Raw genomic sequence first — 7,606 nt, forward strand, 5'->3', positions numbered from 1 at the left:
TGTTAAGGAGATTGAGAGCATAAATAAGGATTTGTAAGGCTGACAATGAGAGACTTGTCAAATCACAAGAGAAACAAGCAGAAGTCAATGTAGTCATACTACAAAGCCTATCATATTTACAAAGGCAGAGGCAACATGAGTTGGGAATTATCCATAGGGATATGCAATGTCCTTTAGGACAATAAGAAAGAACCAATGGGGTGAATGAGAGTATATCTAGAAAGAGGCATCAGTTGTCCAATAAAGACTGTGTGAAAGGAGGCACACTGCTAAGTACTCCTTAAAAGGACTTAAGCACCCATGAACAACAACATGAGACTACTCATAGAAGACCACACCATCATAACTATCACCATTATGGGAAGAGAAGGGAGAGAGGATATGTGCTAGAGGATTTTATGAAGGCCAAGCCTCCTATATTTTATGGTGAGATCAAGAAATTATATGATGTAGTAGTCTGGCTATTGCAAATGAACAAATTATTTTGAATTCATGACTATTCATACAACAATAAGGAAAATTTAGCTACTTTCACCCTAAAGGGAAGGGTTGACATATGGCAGGAAGACTTGAAAAATGTAAAGAGCATGAGAGAGGAAGAGTTGTCCTGGAAGGAATTTGAGGAATACTTCTGGATTAAGTATTTATTTGAGAGATACTTTGACAACAACGTGAAGGAGTTCTATGAGCTCAGATTGGGTCAAATGACAAATTATGAGTACACCACCAAATTCTTAGAAATGTTAAGGTATGTTCCCTAGTTTAACGAGGATAAAGCAAAGATTCAGAGGTATGTTAGTGGACTGCCACAATCCTTCAAGGATATAATTGAGTTTGATGAGCCCAAGAAATTAAAGGATGCAATTCGAAAACTAAAGCATTGCTAGGAGAAGTCTAGGCATAGGCATAAATATAAACCAGACTAGAAATTCAATAGAAATAGCAATTTTAAATGAAAAAGGAAAAAATAAACCAAGGTAAGTGTTGAAGCCCAAAATTGTCTCTTTGTGACAACCTTCTTACACTCCATCCTCATTTTTTACTCTAATAACTCTAATTGAGCATCAATTTACAAGGCTCATGGAAATAGCAGGTACTTAAACATATTTTATTTCATAAGTTTCATTTTTCTTTATTATTTAACTCAGTATTTGCATAAGCTACTGAATTACACCAATTTTGCAGCTAATGAATGTTTTGCAGCATAGTTGACGGTTCGATGGGTTTCGAAACTCTAGTCGAGGAACAAGACATATGGGTAGGTGGCTACTGGATGGCATAACAATATATACCTATCTTCATGACCTAGATCGATAATAAGAACACCGTATAAGGAGCCGAAGGCGAACCAAGCAAAGGAGAAAATTAATGGAAACATATATTTAGCCTCATGATTTGCTTCTTCGATAGAAAATCATGAGGAAATCATGTCATATTATCTTCTTATGTTATTTTTAGTCTCTGTCGAGTAGGATAGGCTTGTAAATCTCTAAAAAAATTATTGATAGAGGTTATAAATCTACCTCTCGGCATGATAAACGAGAAACCTGTATATTGTTTTGAAAACTCTGTTTACAGTTATAAAAACTATGTTTTGTTTGATACCCTTGTTGTGTGTTATCTCAATGCGTATATAATCCTTTGAAGAAGTCGTGATGTTACCTACATCTCGTAGGAGGGCCCCCTAGAGTTGTAAGGTTTTATCGTTTTTAATTAACATTTCAATTTTTCATTTTATATAGTGTTTAATTAGTTCATCTAACTGTCCCATTTCAATTTTGAATGAATGTTTAGGACTGAGTTTAAAGCAGGATTTGTTTAATCATTTTGTTGTAGGATGAATGAGTGAAGCCAAGATCTCTTATGCACATGAAAAGTAGTATGACAGAGTGTGGATTGATTTAGGATTTGTAGTATAGTTTGAGTTACATCTGAGTTAAATTACATTTGAGTGAAGAAGATTTCAATTTCCAATTAGTGTGATTATAGAGTTAATTTTTTTTTTTTTGTCAGAGTGCTTTATATTTAATATCATTATTTAGTTAAGAAAGTGTGATATTTCAAGCAAAGTGTGATATTTATTTCAAGCAAGTGTTATGTTTCTTTCAAGTAAAGTGTGATATTTGTTTTAAGCAAGTGCAACAATTTTGATTTCATTTTTGTTAAGGGTGATGTATTTACTTTCATGTAAGAGTGATAGTTGTTAGAGAAAACATGTGCATATCAATATCTCAATTTAATCTAGGAATTGCTTGAATAATAAGGACTCCTAGCACAAACAGTGCACATACATTTCATCAGTATACTAGCCCTGGTCGATAATTTATGTAGTAATTTAACATCAATTAAATTACCAAACATTTTGGCATTGTTGCCAGGGAAGTGTATATAGGAGTCTTTTACTTTTCATAAATAAAAAAAAATGATAAAAAATATTTATGCATAGGGAAAGAGATTCTAGAGGTAGATTCATAATTAGAGGTAGGAGTTCAATTCCAACATCACCACTCACCCCACCACAACCTCGTAGTGCCACACCATCCACCCAAACTCATATTCCATCAATTGTAGGTAAACATAGACTTCTTGAGGTACATAGATCTGAAATCCAACTTAAAGATTCACCAACTTCCTCTACTGAAGTCATAGTAGAATAATAAGATCCTACATCCCCAACAAAAGGAGTAATCTTTCTATCTTCAACTAGAGAACAAATTCTAGGACAAGAACTAGAAATCCCTAGTGAAGAAGAAGAAGAAACCTATTTTAACATTCCATTGATAGAAGAACCAAAGGAGGAACTAAAAAATCCAATTTTGGAACCTTATATTAGCTCTAAGGAATCTACAATGGCAGGAGAAGGGGAAGGAGAAGTACATAATGTGAATGGTGAACATAGGATTGGAGGTGGAAGAGGATGAAATATAGGTGGTGGAAGAGGAAGAGGAGATCTAGAACCTTTTGGATTTCCCATCTTTGATGAAGATACCATAGCCACAATGAAAAATATCTCACCCTCTATCCTCCCTAATTTCCATGGATTAAGAAATGAGGATCCTGAAACATTTATCTTTGAGTTTGAAGTCTTGTGTAGATCCTATGACTACTTTCTTTATACTCAAAAGTTGAAAATTTTGCCAACCACTCTTAAATATGCAACATTAAAATGGTTTATGGGCTTAGGAGCACATTCTATAAGAACATGGGAAGAAATGAAAAATGCATTCGTAGAAAAATGCAAGGATTATTGCATGCCCCATAACCTTAAAGATGAAGTCTTTAAAATGATGCAAAAAGAAGATAAAAATCTTGAATATTTCATTGAAATATTTGCCTATAATGTAAAAATGGCTAAAATGCATACTCTAGATGAAGAAACCTTGAAAGCTCTCTTACTGAAATCTATCAGAGATGAGTGGATAGATATTCTCAATTTGATGGGTAAAGGAGATATTTATCAGTTATCATTTGGAGATATTTGTGAGTTATGCATACACATTTCAAGGGGAAAGACAAGAACTGGGAAAAATCCAAGAGATCATGTTATGTCTAGGATTAATAAATTTGCAGCTGGGACAGTAAGTAGGGCTAAAATAGGCAATTTTCTTGACAATTTTAAAACAAATATTTTGGGGAGTCTTAGTGAACAAATAGATACCCTTAAAATACAAAACAAGCAAAAGGCTAAAAATGTTGCATTATCTATCTTTTGTCCAAAATGTAGAAAGAAGCATGCCTTGAGAGAATGCCCCCTTGACTTAAAAAGTGTAGAAACATGTGTTATATGTGCAGAAAATCATGATACAAAGGAATGTTCTTCAATACCAGGTCTTAAAGTTGTCTATCAAAAGGAAGTAATGCCAAATCAAGTAGAAGCTCTTTGTTTTATTACCAAGAGACCATGGAAAAATACACAATCAAATATAACTCAAGGTTTCAACACTTAAACATATGCACAACCACCACAAAGTAATTGGAATGCACCCATACCTTGGCAACCTTGGCCTAACCCTTGGGCACAAGGGTGGAAAACTCCTTATGTCAAGTATCCTCAATATCCTTAATTTCAACAACCTTACCCTATTTTTCCACCACAATATTTTCCTCAGCCTATTCAACCCTCTCAACCTCAAAATCCAAACCCACAACTTTCATTACCATTTCCACAAAAGCCAAATCAATTGCCTTCTCAACCACTTCCAAATCCAAATAATAAAAAATCACAGCCTGTTTACAACATAGAAGGGCAGAATTTCCAAACTTACATGATAACTCCATTAGATCTAAACAATGTCCAACTTAGATCTAGTAGAGTATTGGAAAAGAAGTCACCATCTGTTGTTATCTAGGAATCTGAGAAGGATGACCTCTCTGAGAAAGAGACATCTCTTCATCAAGAGGAAAATCCTAAAAAACAAACCACCCCTGTACATTCTGATGATACTCCAATAAACTCAACTCCCATTATAGAACAACCTTCAGTTTCTATTCAAAATCCACCTTTTCCTGAAAGATTGAAAATTGACAAAGGGGTAGAAAAACATATTGTGTTGCCTAATTACGATATGATAGATGAACTGAAGAATGTTTGTATAAAAATTCCTTTGTTACAAGCTATCAAAGAAATACCAATATTTGCAAAGACAATTAGGGAGTTAAGTATTAAAAAACCAAGAAGAAAAAGAAAAGAAGTTAAAAGAATCCAGTTAGTTGGGAAAATTGCAGATATCATGATGGGAAAAACAATAGTTCAGAAATATCTAGATCCAGGAAGTCCCATTGTGAAAACACACATTAATGGTATTGATATTCCAAATACATTGATTGATTTAGGAGCAGCCATAAATATCATGAGTAAACAAACTATGAATCAATTGAAACTTCCTAATCTTCAATATACACCTACACTATTGCAATTAGCAGATAGATTTGTTATCAAACCTGACAATATGTTAGAATATGTATATGCATCCTTAGATTATTGGGGATATCCTATTGACTTCATGATCTCAACATCAGAGAATAATCTAGGAGGACACCCAAGAATAATCTAGGAGGACACCCATTGATTCTAAGTAGACCATGGTTAGCTACAGCTGATGCTTTTATAAGTTGTAGATATGGTTATATGTTTATCTCTGATGGAAGTTCAACAAATAAATTTACATTATATCCTCCTGCAAAAAAAAAAAATAGAAGTAGAAAGTGAAGTATGGATAGATGATGATAATGAAAACTTTGATATACTACCAATTTTTGCTACTTCACAAATATATGAAGAAGATCAGATTTTAAATTTAATGGAAAATAATGAATCTTCCTCATATTGTGAATGAAATAAAAATTTTCAAGAACAATGTAATATTGAATATATATTATCTTGTCAAATGGCTTTACATTCTATGGAAAAATTTGGCAATTCTTTAATATAAATTTTTCCAGGGAAAATTTTGAATATTAATGATAATCTGGAAGAATCTCAAAAGAAAGAATGATTGAAGACATTACAAGAACATTCGTCTGCTTATGCATGGGAATACAATGATATGAAAGGAATTGATCCTAACACTTGTATGCATCATATTTATATTGAATAAAATGTTAAACCAATCTGACAACCCCATAGGAGGATGAATCCAAACCTAAGGGAAATTGTTAAAGATGAACTGCAAAAATTGTTAAATGTGAATTTCATTTATCCAGTATCAGACAGCTAGTGGGTCTTACCATTGGTAATTTTTCTGAAAAATAATGGAAAATGGAGAGTATGCATTGATTATAGGGAATTAAATAAAGCTGCTTTAAAATATCATTTTCCACTTCCTTTTATAGATCAAGTCCTTGATACATTGGCAAGGAAAAAATATTTTTCATTCTTGGTGTAGAAATTCTCACTGTAGATTAACCTGATAATGCAATATACTAAAGCAAAATAATTTAATCTACTTCTACAATAAAAATTGCGGAAGCTTAATAGATTTGAGCAAGATCAAGCGAAACACATATAACCAGAAGAAAAATCAATGCACATGAAACACGGAAGAATACTCAGGGGAAAGCCTCAGCTAAAAACCCCACTATCTGTATTATCATACAAGTTGGAAATAAATCAAGATTACACAAAGCTTTAGCTCTCACAGCTAGCCAATACTCAATACAATCCTCACAAATTCTTACAGGCAAAATAGACTTCTCCTTAAGTCCTCCACACTGCCCTCCAAGCTCCTATTTCCTAGTGCAGTTTTTCCTGGGTGATTCTATTGTTACCATGTGTAACACTAATCACTCACACTGATCTTACACCTGGTAAAACTGCACAAATTTCAAGGAATGAATTCCTTCTGCATGCAAGAGTTTTCCTTATAGGAAAATTCTAGCAACTAATAGTACACTATCCCTGTCTTTAATCTCAACTGGGTCTTTCTCTGAATAGAAATGCATGAGTTATTTATGAGAGAATCTTCAGTTATCTGGAGTACACTAGTTTGATGCATGCATGCATTAACTGACTGAACTCACAATTAGTTCCTCAAACTATTTGGAACTAATTTAACTGGACATAACTCAATTAACTGAGCTAACTAATTACAACTCATCCTTATCTCCTTAATTAAGGGATAATCTCCTTAATTTAAGGGATAACTATTGCATGACTTCACAAAGACTTCTAGCTTGAATTTCTCCAACTAATTAACTCAAGATGAATTAATTAATTATTTTTCAAGCAACTGGTGAGACTAAATTCGAATTTTAATTCAAGGACAAATTAAAATTGGAATATTCTTGTTTCCACATTTCAACACTTGGATGGTTTTAGTGGATATAACCAAATCCAAGTAGCTCCAAAAGATCAAGATAAAACAACCTTCACCTATCCATGGGGAACTTATGCTTATTGAGTACTTCCTTTTGGGTTATGTAATGCACCTGCAACATTCCAAAGGGCAGTTTTAGGATTTTTTTCTGATCTAATTCATGATTGTGTGGAAGTTTACATGGATGATTTTACTGTCTATGGAAACTCTTTTGAAGAAGCTCTTAAAATTTTGGAAAAAAGTTCTCATTAGGTGTAAAGAAGAAAATCTCACATTAATCCATGAAAAATGTTTTATGATGTTCGTTGAGGGAATTGTTTTAGGCCACCATATTTCAAGAAATGGAATCAAAGTGGATGCATCTAAGGTAGAAGTCATTTCTAAATTATCAATTCCTACTTATCAAAGGGATGTTAGAATTTTTCTTGGTTTTACTGGCTATTATAGAATATTTATAGAAAAATTTACAAAGATAGCCTCTCCACTTTTCAAATTTCTTACAAAAGATTGTGAATTCATCTGGAATTTTGATTGCCAAAAAGCCTTTGAAACATTGAAAGAAAAGATTTCTAAAGCACCCATTTTAAGAGGACCAAACTGGAAACTACCTTTTCACATTTCGACTGATGCCTCAAATACAAATTTAGGAGTTGTATTAGGACAGAAATATTTAACTCCTTATTCCATTTACTATACAAGCAAAAATTTGACCCCTACAAAGTTGAATTACACTGTAACAGAAAAGGAGTTTTTAGTTGTTGTACATGCCATCAATAAATTCAGACATTATA

The sequence above is a fragment of the Pinus tabuliformis genome, chromosome 9 (genome assembly GCF_031772625.1).
Source record: "Pinus tabuliformis cultivar Carrire ecotype Pingquan chromosome 9, CPIR1, whole genome shotgun sequence".
Classification (NCBI taxonomy): domain Eukaryota; kingdom Viridiplantae; phylum Streptophyta; class Pinopsida; order Pinales; family Pinaceae; genus Pinus; species Pinus tabuliformis.